The sequence below is a fragment of the Salvelinus alpinus genome, chromosome 14 (genome assembly GCF_045679555.1).
Source record: "Salvelinus alpinus chromosome 14, SLU_Salpinus.1, whole genome shotgun sequence".
In the NCBI taxonomy this organism is placed as follows: domain Eukaryota; kingdom Metazoa; phylum Chordata; class Actinopteri; order Salmoniformes; family Salmonidae; genus Salvelinus; species Salvelinus alpinus.
In genome coordinates, this window is record NC_092099.1 from 41,604,918 (window position 1) to 41,618,878 (window position 13,961).

A 13,961-nucleotide genomic window follows, 5' to 3' on the forward strand; every position below is an offset into this window, starting at 1 on the left:
GGACTCCGGAGCAGTGGAAACGAGTTCTCTGGAGTGGTGAATCACTCTTTACCATCTTACAGTCCGACGGACGAATCTGGGTTTGGCGGATGCCAGGCGAACGCTACCTGCACCAATGCATAGTACCAACATGTCCACTTGTAAATGAGAACTTGTTCTCAACTAGTTTACCTGGTTAAATAAAGGTGAAATAAAAAATAAATAAATACACATCTATTGAAAAGCCTTCCCAGAAGAGTGGAGGCTGTTATAGCAGCAAAGGGGAAACCAACTCCATATTAATGACCATCATTTTGGAACGAGATGTTAAAGTGGTCCTGAAATTCTAAATCAAATAGCTAAGTGATCCATAGTATGAACATCTTAAAACAATTCCATCTGTCAGCTTAGACCCCCCCCCCCCCAAAGGCTTAGATTAACATGGATTTCAATCTGGCCTGTATTCCCTGTTCTCTGAGCCATCAATCTGGCCTGTATTCCCTGTTCTCTGAGCCATCAATCTGGCCCTGTATTCCCTGTTCTCTGAGCCATCAATCTGGCCCTGTATTCCCTGTTCCCTGAGCCATCAATCTGGCCCTGTATTCCCTGTTCTCTGAGCCATCAATCTAGCCCTGTATTCCCTGTTCTCTGAGCCATCAATCTGGCCCTGTATTCCCTGTTCTCTGAGCCATCAATCTGGCCCTTTATTCCCTGTTCTCTGAGCCATCAATCTGGCCCTTTATTCCCTGGTCTCTGAGCCATCAATCTGGCCCTTTATTCCCTGTTCTCTGAGCCATCAATCTGGCCCTGTATTCCCTGTTCTCTGAGCCATCAATCTGGCCCTGTATTCCCTGTTCTCTGAGCCATCAATCTGGCCCTGTATTCCCTGTTCTCTGAGCCATCAATATGGCCCTTTAGTCCCTGTTCTCTGAGCCATCAATATGGCCCTTTAGTCCCTGTTCTCTGAGCCATCAATCTGGCCCTGTATTCCCTGTTCTCTGAGCCATCAATCTGGCCATGTATTCCCTGTTCTCTGAGCCATCAATATGGCCCTTTAGTCCCTGTTCTCTGAGCCATCAATCTGGCCCTTTATTCCCTGTTCTCTGAGCCATCAATCTGGCCCTGTATTCCCTGTTCTCTGAGCCATCAATCTGGCCCTGTATTCCCTGTTCTCTGATCCATCAATCTGGCCCTGTATTCCCTGTTCTCTGAGCCATCAATATGGCCCTTTAGTCCCTGTTCTCTGAGCCATCAACCTGGCCCTGTATTCCCTGTTCTCTGAGCCATCAATCTGGCCCTGTATTCCCTGTTCTCTGAGCCATCAATATGGCCCTTTAGTCCCTGTTCTCTGAGCCATCAATCTGGCCCTGTATTCCCTGTTCTCTGAGCCATCAATCTGGCCCTGTATTCCCTGTTCTCTGAGCCATCAATATGGCCATGTATTCCCTGTTCTCTGAGCCATCAATCTGGCCCTGTATTCCCTGTTCTCTGAGCCATCAATCTGGCCCTTTATTCCCTGTTCTCTGAGCCATCAATCTGGCCCTTTTTTCCCTGTTCTCTGAGCCATCAATCTGGCCCTTTATTCCCTGTTCTCTGAGCCATCAATCTGGCCCTTTATTCCCTGTTCTCTGAGCCATCAATCTGGCCCTGTATTCCCTGTTCTCTGAGCCATCAATCTGGCCCTGTATTCCCTGTTCTCTGAGCCATCAATCTGGCCCTTTATTCCCTGTTCTCTGAGCCATCAATCTGGCCCTGTATTCCCTGTTCTCTGAGCCATCAATCTGGCCCTTTATTCCCTGTTCTCTGAGCCATCAATCTGGCCCTGTATTCCCTGTTCTCTGAGCCATCAATCTGGCCCTGTATTCCCTGTTCTCTGAGCCATCAATATGGCCCTGTATTCCCTGTTCTCTGAGCCATCAATATGGCCCTGTATTCCCTGTTCTCTGAGCCATCAATATGGCCCTGTATTCCCTGTTCTCTGAGCCATCAATCTGGCCCTGTATTCCCTGTTCTCTGAGCCATCAATATGGCCCTGTATTCCCTGTTCTCTGAGCCGTCAATCTGGCCCTGTCAGATGGTCACTGCAGCCCTGGGAGCAGATTTGGGTTGTAAATTCTTTAAGGCGTCATAATGAGACACAGAGAGACGTGCGTGTGAGGGTGTACGTAAATTAATAAGAGTAGGTAGGGAGGTAGGAAGGAAGGAAGGTTTGTGTGTGTGTGTGTGTGTGTGTGTGTGTGTGTGTGTGTGTGTGTGTGTGTGTGTGTGTGTGTGTGTGTGTGTGTGTGTGTGTGTGTGAGTGTGAGTGTGAGTGTGAGTGTGAGTGTGAGTGTGAGTGTGATGTGTGATGTGTGATGTGTGAGTGTGAGTGTGAGTGTGTGTGTGTGCGTGTGTTACCATTCCTTACGTAATAAATCTCATGGCGGGCATGTAATTCCTCTCCGTACAGCTCACTACATGACCCGGTGACACTATACCAGCGTTTCCCAAACTCGGTCCTCCAGACCCCAAGGGCACGTGTTGATATTTGTAATAACCCACTAATCATCAAGCTGCGATCATTTGAATCAGCGGTGTAGTGTTATGGCAAAAGCTGAAACGTGTCCTCATTGGGGTCCAGAGGACCGAGTTTGGGAAACGATGCACTATACTATACCATATACCGTATACTGTATATCGTATATCGTAGACGGTATATCGTATATCGTATACCGTATATCGTAGACGGTATATCGTATATCGTATACCGTATATCGTAGACGGTATACCGTATACCGTATATCGTAGACGGTATATCGTATATCGTATACCGTATACCGCATAACGCATACCATATACCATATAACTACCGCGTAACGTATACCATATACCACATACCATATACCACATACCGTATACCATATACCATATACCATATACCATATACCACGTACCGTATACCATATACCATATACCATATACCATATACCACGTACCATATACCACATACCACGTACCGTATACCATATACCATATACCACATACCATATACCACGTACCGTATACCATATACCATATACCATATACCACATACCACATACCACGTACCGTATACCATATACCATATACCACATACCATATACCACGTACCACGTACCGTATACCATATACCATATACCACGTACCGTATACCATATACCATATACCACATACCACGTACCGTATACCGTAGCTATGGGCCACCAAGTAACACAGGATCATCTCACGTCTGTCCAAACCTCCAACAGTGGAAAATTAGTTAATAAATAAAGAGTTTCACATGTATTGTCCCTCTCCTCTTTCCCTCGCTGACATGCTTCTATTGATCTTTGTTGGAGGACATTGTTGCTTGGTGAAACAGTTAGCTTGGGTTTTTAAGCTAATCAGAAGCCTAGTGTCTAGTGCTACAGTCTGAATGAGAGAGATAACGTGAGACATTCAGACCAAACTCATTCCCTGTAGAGAAGCCGTGTTAAAAACACACCATGATTCAGGACAGACAAAACCCCGCTCCGCTCCTCTGGTAACCCTCTGTCCCTCTCTCTGCCTCTGTCCCTCTCTCTGCCTCTGTCTCTCTTTCCGCCTGCCTCTCTCTGCCGCTGCCTCTCTCTCCGCCTGCCTCTGCATCTCTCTCTGCCGCTGCCTCTGCCTCTCTTTCCGTTTTCTGCCGCTGCCTCTCTCTCCCCACGGCACACATTCATTCCAAACAAATGGGGAACAGAAGTTGGAGAAGTGAATTGATACAGGCACGGCTGTGATGTCTTTAAAGCTGGTATTATTCATCAACACAGTATATCCTCAGAGGGCTGTTCAGAGAGAAAGAGACTCTAATATGTTCGACACGCACCGCAGAGCAACACAAATATTAATCGTGAAGACACAAAGCCTGGAGAGGAGAGCAGAGGAGAGGAGTGTGTGTGTGTGTGTGTGTGTGTGTGTGTGTGTGTGTGTGTGTGTGTGTGTGTGTGTGTGTGTGTGTGTGTGTGTGTGTGTGTGTGTGTGTGTGTGTGTGTGTGTGTGTGTGTGTGTGTGTGTGTGTGTGTGTGTGTGTGTGTGTGTGTGTGTGTGTGTGTGTGTGTGTGTGCGAGGGGAACTAGATCTGAGAAGAAAAGGGGGATATTGAAGAAACAACACAACAGCAGTCCTCTGCTATCCTCACTCAAACTCTCTTAGAACAGGATGTTGAATCACTATTCACTCAAACTCTCTTAGAACAGGATGTGGAATCACTATTCACTCAAACTCTCTTAGAACAGGATGTGGAATCACTATTCACTCAAACTCTCTTAGAACAGGATGTTGAATCACTATTCACTCAAACCCTCTTAGAACAGGATGTGGAATCACTATTCACTCAAACTCTCTTAGAACAGGATGTGGAATCACTATTCACTCAAACCCTCTTAGAACAGGATGTGGAATCACTATTCACTCAATCCCTCTTGGAACAGGATGTTGAATCACTATTCACTCAAACCCTCTTGGAACAGGATGTAGAATCACTATTCACTCAAACCCTCTTAGAACAGGATGTAGAATCACTATTCACTCAAACCCTCTTGGAACAGGATGTAGAATCACTATTCACTCAAACCCTCTTAGAACAGGATATGGAATCACTATTCACTCAATCCCTCTTAGAACAGGATGTTGAATCACTATTCACTCAAACCCTCTTGGAACAGGATGTAGAATCACTATTCACTCAATCCCTCTTAGAACAGGATGTGGAATCACTATTCACTCAATCCCTCTTGGAACAGGATGTTGAATCACTATTCACTCAAACCCTCTTAGAACAGGATGTGGAATCACTATTCACTCAATCCCTCTTGGAAAAGGATGTGGAAACACAATTCACTCAAACCCTCTTAGAACAGGATATGGAAACACAATTCACTCAAACCCTCTTAGAACAGGGTGACGAATCACTCTTCAACAGCCACTTAGAACAGGATGAGATAGGATAATTGACTGGAGACTTGGGCACAGAGTGGGACTAAATGTCAACCTAAAGATGTAGGATTTTATTTTGAGCCAGTTTGCAGCAAGAAATGTTAACTAAGTGGGATTCTAATTAATGGATATTTGGGTTGATACATTTTTTTGTTAGGGCAAATCAAGTCTGACATTTCAGATTGGAAATTACAAATTTTAAGAAGCCTTTTTAAAAACTGAAATACATTACAACATTGTATTTCCTGTAGGACACTTTCTCTTCTGTGCTCATATGTACAGTAGCCTATGTAGTCTAAAAGGGAATTTGTATACCACACTGATCATGTACACTGTACATATAATGTACATAAAAAAACAACTAAGTTTAAAGTGAGAAGTAGGCGTTGATCTGAAGTTGAAAAAGAAAGGAAATTCACATGAGCACCACAGTCCCTACTCCACCCATGCTCTACCAAGGTTTTACAGCACCACAATGCCTACTCCACCCATGCTCTACCAAGGTTTTACAGCACCACAATGCCAACTCCACCCATGTTTTACCAAGGTTTTACACCACCACAATGCCTACTCCGCCCATGCTGTACCAAGGTTTTACAGCACCACAATGCCTACTCCACCCATGCTCTACTAAGGTTTTACAGCACCACAATGCCTACTCCGCCCATGCTGTACCAAGGTTTACCAGCACCACAATGCCTACTCCACCCATGCTCTACCAAGGTTTTACAGCACCACAATGCCTACTCCACCCATGCTCTACCAAGGTTTTACATCACCACAATGCCTACTCCACCCATGCTCTACCAAGGTTTTACACCACCACAATGCCTACTCCACCCATGCTCTACCAAGGTTTTACACCACCACAATGCCTACTCCACCCATGCTCTACCAAGGTTTTACACCACCACAATGCCTACTCCACCCATGCTCTACCAAGGTTTTACAGCACCACAATGCCTACTCCACCCATGCTCTACCAAGGTTGTACAGCACCACAATGCCTACTCCACCCATGCTCTACCAAGGTTGTACAGCACCACAATGCCTACTCCACCCATGCTCTACCAAGGTTTTACAGCACCACAATGCCTACTCCACCCATGCTCTACCAAGGTTTTACAGCACCACAATGCCTACTCCACCCATGCTCTACCAAGGTTTTACACCACCACAATGCCTACTCCACCCATGCTCTACCAAGGTTTTACAGCACCACAATGCCTACTCCACCCATGCTCTACCAAGGTTTTACAGCACCACAATGCCTACTCCACCCATGCTCCACCAAGGTTTACCAGCACCACAATGTCTATTCCACCCATGCTCCACCAAGGTTTTACAGCACCACAATGCCTACTCCACCCATGCTCTACCAAGGTTTTACAGCACCACAATGCCTACTCCACCCCCATGCTCTACTAAGGTTATACACCACCAAAATGCCTACTCCACAAATGCTCTACCAAGGTTTTACATCACCACAATGCCTACTCCACCCATGCTCTACCAAGGTTTTACACCACCACAATGCCTACTCCACCCATGCTCTACCAAGGTTTTACACCACCACAATGCCTACTCCACCCATGCTCTACCAAGGTTTTACACCACCACAATGCCTACTCCACCCATGCTCTACCAAGGTTTTACAGCACCACAATGCCTACTCCACCCATGCTCTACCAAGGTTGTACAGCACCACAATGCCTACTCCACCCATGCTCTACCAAGGTTGTACAGCACCACAATGCCTACTCCACCCATGCTCTACCAAGGTTTTACAGCACCACAATGCCTACTCCACCCATGCTCTACCAAGGTTTTACAGCACCACAATGCCTACTCCACCCATGCTCTACCAAGGTTTTACAGCACCACAATGCCTACTCCACCCATGCTCTACCAAGGTTTTACAGCACCACAATGCCTACTCCACCCATGCTCTACCAAGGTTTTACAGCACCACAATGCCTACTCCACCCATGCTCTACCAAGGTTTTACAGCACCACAATGCCTACTCCACCCATGCTCTACCAAGGTTTTACAGCACCACAATGCCTACTCCACCCATGCTCTACCAAGGTTTTACAGCACCACAATGCCTACTCCACCCATGCTCTACCAAGGTTTTACAGCACCACAATGCCTACTCCACCCATGCTCTACCAAGGTTTTACAGCACCACAATGCCTACTCCACCCATGCTCTACCAAGGTTTTACAGCACCACAATGCCTACTCCACCCATGCTCTACCAAGGTTTTACAGCACCACAATGCCTACTCCACCCATGCTCTACCAAGGTTTTACAGCACCACAATGCCTACTCCACCCATGCTCTACCAAGGTTTTACACCACCACAATGCCTACTCCGCCCATGCTGTACCAAGGTTTTACAGCACCACAATGCCTACTCCACCCATGCTCTACCAAGGTTTTACAGCACCACAATGCCTATTCCACCCATGCTCTACCAAGGTTTTACAGCACCACAATGCCTATTCCACCCATGCTCCACCAAGGTTATACAGCACCACAATGCCTATTCCACCCATGCTCCACCAAGGTTTACCAGCACCACAATGCCTACTCCACCCATGCTCTACCAAGATTTTACAGCACCACAATGCCTACTCCACCCATGCTCTACCAAGGTTGTACAGCACCACAATGCCTACTCCACCCATGCTCTACCAAGGTTGTACAGCACCACAATGCCTACTCCACCCATGCTCTACCAAGGTTTTACAGCACCACAATGCCTACTCCACCCATGCTCTACAAAGGTTTTACAGCACCACAATGCCTACTCCACCCATGCTCTACCAAGGTTTTACAGCACCACAATGCCTACTCCACCCATGCTCTACCAAGGTTTTACAGCACCACAATGCCTACTCCACCCATGCTCTACCAAGGTTTTACAGCACCACAATGCCTACTCCACCCATGCTCCACCAAGGTTTTACAGCACCACAATGCCTACTCCACCCATGCTCTACCAAGGTTTTACAGCACCACAATGCCTACTCCACCCCCATGCTCTACCAAGGTTTTACAGCACCACAATGCCTACTCCACCCATGCTCCACCAAGGTTTTACAGCACCACAATGCCTACTCCACCCATGCTCTACCAAGGTTTTACAGCACCACAATGCCTACTCCACCCCCATGCTCTACCAAGGTTTTACAGCACCACAATGCCTACTCCACCCATGCTCTACCAAGGTTTTACAGCACCACAATGCCTACTCCACCCATGCTCTACCAAGGTTTTACAGCACCACAATGCCTACTCCACCCATGCTCTACCAAGGTTTTACAGCACCACAATGCCTACTCCACCCATGCTCTACCAAGGTTTTACAGCACCACAATGCCTACTCCACCCATGCTATACCAAGGTTTTACAGCACCACAATGCCTACTCCACCCATGCTCTACCAAGGTTTTACAGCACCACAATGCCTACTCCACCCATGCTCTACCAAGGTTTTACAGCACCACAATGCCTACTCCACCCATGCTCTACCAAGGTTTTACAGCACCACAATGCCTACTCCACCCATGCTCTACCAAGGTTTTACAGCACCACAATGCCTACTCCACCCATGCTCTACCAAGGTTTTACAGCACCACAATGCCTACTCCACCCATGCTGTACCAAAGTTTTACAGCACACAGCTTTAACCTACTACAGTAGCCATGTTGGTCTACTGTACTTCAAATTATGTGTAAGCAGGTTGCTAAGGATTCAAACCTTCTCAAACAGCCTGATTCTTAGAGGAGGTGATCCCACAATAATGTGATTTGTACCACATACAAATCAAGTATTGGTTCATCCCATTCCACTACCTTTTCAAGCTTTTTTACATTTGTATTATATGAAAGAAAGCGTTGCTTTTACACTGACAAGACGATCACACTTGATAGAGCAAGTTTTTTATATTATATAATAAATATATATTTGTGACTTATGTCGCACGTCACTACTTCACAGGAGGAGCATTGGAATTTTTTTTATCAAAATGCGTTTTTTGACAGAAATGCCTTCTGGAACATGTGAATTCTCATGTACATTAATACATGTCTCGTCTGTCTCGTGTGTTTATCTAGCTAGCTAGCTAGCATGTGTACACTCACTGCAATGCACAGCCGAAACGCTAATTGCACGTGCATTGGTCAGGTTTGGATTCAACAGCTAACTAGCTAACTGTTTATTAAACAAGACAATTTGTGTTATCAGTACATCTTGTGTTGTGAGAGGCTGGTCTTGGTTGAGGCAATAGAAGCTAGCTAGCAGTGTTTGTGCTAAAACTGACATTTGGCTGCACACGTAACTAGCTATCTAGACAGTTTGATTGTCGATCATGTCGGAGTAGCTAGATGAGCAATGCCGATTGCATGTATTATAAGATAGCAGCATGGCAGTTTCCCAAAGTTTGTTGGTGACTATGAACTTACCTTATCTAGGAAGCTATGCTTTATGGAATAATTTAGCTATCTAGGATATTAGTTTTGTTTTAGTTGATTAATTTGACCATTTAAAAAAAAACACACCACACATAAAACTTGAAAAAGCCGTACATAAACACAAGTTAAATCATGGAGGATAACACAAAATGTTTTATTTTATTTAACCTTTATTTAACCAGGTAAAACCCATTGAGGTTAAAAACCTCTTTTGCGAGGGTGACCTGGCAAGAAGGCAAAACAGGGAAATAGCAGCATGTCCATAAAACATTACAGAAAAACAAAAAAGTCTGATGTATTTCCTTTGTTAAATCATGGAGGATAACACACAGAGTCTGGGACTTATTTCCATTGTGGTCCTCTTGAAACAAGATAGCTAAGTAATATTTAACACGGTTGAACATGTATTGTCAACATTGAGTTGTGGTACACAGTTATGGTACAGTATAGTCTCGTTGGCTTGTAGCTACTGGCTATTTGGCTAGCTAACTTGCTATAATATCAGCCAAGGTACATTCACTAGCTTATTTGTTTGAGCTCTGATTTAGTTTAGACAGATGTATAGCTTCCTTTTCTTGTAGCTTGCTTCTCATCCGACTGGTGTTAGCTACATGTTAGCAATTAGCTGCTAGCCTGCTAATTGCTAGCTGCTGCTGTTGCACAGCAACCGAGTTACTGGTCCTGGTTTTAGAACTTTTAGGCTGAAACGATGTTAGCATCATCAGAAATATTACAAAAAGGTAGCAAATCGTTGGTTCTTAATGGACAGAAATGAGCATGTGAGAGCAATACATTATTCATTTAATAAAAACTGCTGCAACTACAAATTTAAGTCCAATGGTCACTTTATGGATGCTATAGTCTCTTTTCTAGAAATTCAGCAAGGTAGGTTGCCAGAAAATACTCTGAAAACTCAATTGCTAACGACCCTGTTAAAAAAATCCAGTCTGTGGTTCTCAGTAACCAGACAGCTCGTTATGAAGGGCGAGGGAAAGTGATGTGAACTTCATCGACATTGGATATGATGGTAGGGAGATTTTAATTCAGTTAAGGCATACATACGCCGACCGACCAACTATAGTATAACCTGTCTCCTGCTGAGGGCTGTGAGTACCTTGGTACCGTCCGTCACTACTCTGTAGTATAACCTGTGTCCTGCTGAGGGCTGTGAGTACCTTGGTACCGTCCGTCACTACTCTGTAGTATAATCTGTGTTCTGCTGAGGGCTGTGAGTACCGTGCTACCATCCATCACTACTCTATAGTATAATCTGTGTTCTGCTGAGGGCTGTGAGTACCTTGCTACCGTCCGTCACTACTCTATAGTATAATCTGTGTTCTGCTCAGGGCTGTGAGTACCTTGGTACCGTCCATCACTACTCTGTAGTATAACCTGTGTTCTGCTGAGGGCTGTGAGTACCTTGCTACCGTCCGTCACTACTCTGTAGTATAATCTGTGTCCTGCTGAGGGCTGTGAGTACCTTGCTACCGTCCGTCACTACTCTATAGTATAATCTGTGTCCTGCTGAGGGCTGTGAGTACCTTGCTACCGTCCGTCACTACTCTATAGTATAATCTGTGTTCTGCTGAGGGCTGTGAGTACCTTGCTACCGTCCGTCAGTACTCTATAGTATAATCTGTGTTCTGCTCAGGGCTGTGAGTACCTTGGTACCGTCCGTCACTACTCTGTAGTATAATCTGTGTTCTGCTGAGGGCTGTGAGTACCTTGCTACCATCCGCCACTACTCTATAGTATAATCTGTGTTCTGCTCAGGGCTGTGAGTACCTTGCTACCGTCCGTCACTACTCTATAGTATAATCTGTGTTCTGCTGAGGGCTGTGAGTACCTTGCTACCGCCCCCGTCACTACTCTATAGTATCATCTGTGATCTGCTGAGGACTGTGAGTACCTTGCTACCGTCCGTCACTACTCTGTAGTATAACCTGTGTCCTGCTGAGGACTGTGAGTACCTTGCTACCGTCCGTCACTACTCTATAGTATAATCTGTGTCCTACTGAGGGCTGTGAGTACCTTGCTATCGTCAATCACTACTCTGTAGTATAATCTGTGTTCTGCTGAGGGCTGTGAGTACCTTGGTACCGCCCCCGTCACTACTATATAGTATAATCTGTGTCCTGCTGAGGGCTGTGAGTACCGTGCTACCGTCCGTCACTACTCTGTAGTATAACCTGTGTCCTGCTGAGGACTGTGAGTACCTTGCTACCGTCCGTCACTACTCTATAGTATAATCTGTGTCCTACTGAGGGCTGTGAGTACCTTGCTATCGTCCATCACTACTCTGTAGTATAATCTGTGTTCTGCTGAGGGCTGTGAGTACCTTGGTACCGCCCCCGTCACTACTATATAGTATAATCTGTGTCCTGCTGAGGGCTGTGAGTACCGTGCTACCGTCCGTCACTACTCTGTAGTATAACCTGTGTCCTGCTGAGGGCTGTGAGTACCTTGCTACCGTCCGTCACTACTCTATAGTATAATCTGTGTCCTGCTGAGGGCTGTGAGTACCTTGCTACCGTCCGTCACTACTCTATAGTATAATCTGTGTTCTGCTGAGGGCTGTGAGTACCTTGGTACCGCCCCCGTCACTACTCTATAGTATAATCTGTGTCCTGCTGAGGGCTGTGAGTACCTTGCTACCATCCGTCACTACTCTATAGTATAATCTGTGTTCTGCTCAGGGCTGTGAGTACCTTGCTACCGTCCGTCACTACTCTATAGTATAATCTGTGTTCTGCTGAGGGCTGTGAGTACCTTGCTACCGTCCGTCACTACTCTATAGTATCATCTGTGATCTGCTGAGGACTGTGAGTACCTTGCTACCGTCCGTCACTACTCTGTAGTATAACCTGTGTCCTGCTGAGGACTGTGAGTACCTTGCTACCGTCCGTCACTACTCTATAGTATAATCTGTGTTCTGCTGAGGGCTGTGAGTACCTTGGTACCGCCCCCGTCACTACTATATAGTATAATCTGTGTCCTGCTGAGGGCTGTGAGTACCGTGCTACCGTCCGTCACTACTCTGTAGTATAACCTGTGTCCTGCTGAGGGCTGTGAGTACCTTGCTACCGTCCGTCACTACTCTATAGTATAATCTGTGTTCTGCTGAGGGCTGTGAGTACCTTGCTACCGTCCGTCACTACTCTATAGTATAATCTGTGTTCTGCTGAGGGCTGTGAGTACCTTGCTACCGTCCGTCACTACTCTGTAGTATAACCTGTGTCCTGCTGAGGGCTGTGAGTACCTTGCTACCGTCCGTCACTACTCTATAGTATAATCTGTGTCCTGCTGAGGGCTGTGAGTACCTTGCTACCATCCGTCACTACTCTATAGTATAATCTGTGTTCTGCTGAGGGCTGTGAGTACCTTGGTACCGCCCCCGTCACTAGTCTATAGTATAATCTGTGTCCTGCTGAGGGCTGTGAGTACCTTGCTACCGTCCGTCACTACTCTATAGTATAATCTGTGTTCTGCTGAGGGCTGTGAGTACCTTGCTACCGTCCGTCACTACTCTATAGTATAATCTGTGTTCTGCTGAGGGCTGTGAGTACCTTGCTACCGTCCGTCACTACTCTATAGTATAATCTGTGTCCTGCTGAGGGCTGTGAGTACCTTGCTACTGTCCGTCACTACTCTATAGTATAATCTGTGTCCTGCTGAGGGCTGTGAGTACCTTGCTACCGTCCGTCACTACTCTGTAGTATAATCTATGTCCTGCTGAGGGCTGTGAGTACCTTGCTACCGTCCGTCACTACTCTATAGTATAATCTGTGTCCTGCTGAGGGCTGTGAGTACCTTGCTACCGTCCGTCACTACTCTATAGTATAATCTGTGTCCTGCTGAGGGCTGTGAGTACCTTGCTACCGTCCGTCACTACTCTGTAGTATAATCTGTGTCCTGCTGAGGGCTGTGAGTACCTTGCTACCGTCCGTCACTACTCTGTAGTATAACCTGTGTTCTGCTGAGGGCTGTGAGTACCTTGGTACCGCCCCCGTCACTACTCTATAGTATCATCTGTGTTCTGCTGAGGGCTGTGAGTACCTTGCTACCGTCCGTCACTACTCTATAGTATAATCTGTGTTCTGCTGAGGGCTGTGAGTACCTTGCTACCGTCCGTCACTACTCTGTAGTATAATCTGTGTCCTGCTGAGGGCTGTGAGTACCTTGCTACCGTCCGTCACTACTCTGTAGTATAATCTGTGTCCTTGCTACCGTCCGTCACTACTCTGTAGTATAACCTGTGTCCTGCTGAGGGCTGTGAGTACCTTGCTACCGTCCGTCACTACTCTATAGTATAACCTGTGTCCTGCTGAGGACTGTGAGTACCTTGCTACCGTCCGTCACTACTCTATAGTATAATCTGTGTCCTACTGAGGGCTGTGAGTACCTTGCTATCGTCCGTCACTACTCTGTAGTATAATCTGTGTCCTGCTGAGGGCTGTGAGTACCGTGCTACCGTCCGTCACTACTCTGTATATAACCTGTGTTCTGCTGAGGGCTGTGAGTACCTT